The sequence below is a fragment of the Suricata suricatta genome, chromosome 16, assembly GCF_006229205.1.
Source record: "Suricata suricatta isolate VVHF042 chromosome 16, meerkat_22Aug2017_6uvM2_HiC, whole genome shotgun sequence".
NCBI classification, from domain to species: Eukaryota; Metazoa; Chordata; class Mammalia; order Carnivora; family Herpestidae; genus Suricata; species Suricata suricatta.
The window spans coordinates 54,951,150-54,952,176 of record NC_043715.1 but is presented as its reverse complement, the minus strand read 5'-3'; the positions used below and the strand labels follow the sequence as shown (position 1 = coordinate 54,952,176).

General features: G+C 39.9%; 2 protein-coding genes across 2 annotated transcripts in view; both read left to right on the top strand.

The window, feature by feature from the left end:
• Window positions 1–1,027, top strand: part of LOC115281184 (zinc finger protein 665-like) — a 52,598-nt gene that overhangs the window by 44,949 nt on the left and 6,622 nt on the right.
• The window catches only part of LOC115281207 (putative protein ZNF720), an 8,753-nt gene that overhangs the window by 6,166 nt on the left and 1,560 nt on the right, over window positions 1–1,027 (top strand). The window lies entirely within an intron of this gene.

Sequence of the window (1,027 nt, the reverse complement as noted above, 5' to 3'; positions counted from 1 at the left end):
AGCTCCCTTTTACCTCATTATAATACTAAAATCTCCACCCAAAGAGGAGCACAAACCTCATTTCCGATGGAACATACAGAGAATGTATGGAACTGCTATCTTCAGTCTCATTTTTCACCTTATCCCCAGCCTCCCCTTTCTGAATATCCACCCTCACCCTAAATACAAGGAAACCTTCTGAGGTGCCTCAGTGGCTCAGTCATCTGACTCTGGGTTTCAGCTCAGATCATGATCTCACAGTTTATGAGTTCTAGCACTGCCTTGGGATTTGTGAGGATGATGCAGAGTCTGCCTGTGATTGTCTCTCATCCTCACTCTGCCCCTCCTCTGCCCTCCCTGTCTCTCAAATCAACTTAAAACAATAATAAAAAAAATATTCCCCATTCCTTTGTGAGTCTCTGGATTGGAAGCTATACCCTGTGATCTCTTTACTTTCTGCAAATCAATTTTCCCTTTATCTGACATTGCCATCTGTTACTATTTTTTGCAATTCACCAAGGACTAAACTCCTGTTAGTTCAGTTATATCATTAGAACTGGTTCTGGTTCAGAGGAGTTTCACGCTTTCTGCAGAAACACAATGTGTAACAGAGTATTAGGCTGTCATACATTTTTTAACATTGAGTATGAACCAATATAAATATTGTGTTCCTTCAAGAGGATTTGTAAACTGAATGGATCAACCGAGACACACATTTTTGAATCCTGTATTGACATGATACAGTAAATGTGGTGTCAATTAAAAAATTTCTTTGTGATTATTTATTTTTGAAAAAGAGCCAAAGCATGAGCAAGGAAGGAACAGAGAGGGGGAGACACAAAATCCAAATTGGACTGTTGGTTCTGAGCTGACAGCACAGAGTCCAATGTGGGGTTCAATCTCACAAACCGTGAGACCATGACCTGAGCTGAAGTCAGATGCTTAACTGACTGAGCCATGTGGTGTCCGTTTCTTCATGGAAAGTTTTGGTGAGTTACAAATATACTTAGCATATTCTAACATGAATTAGAATTCACAACAGTGCATT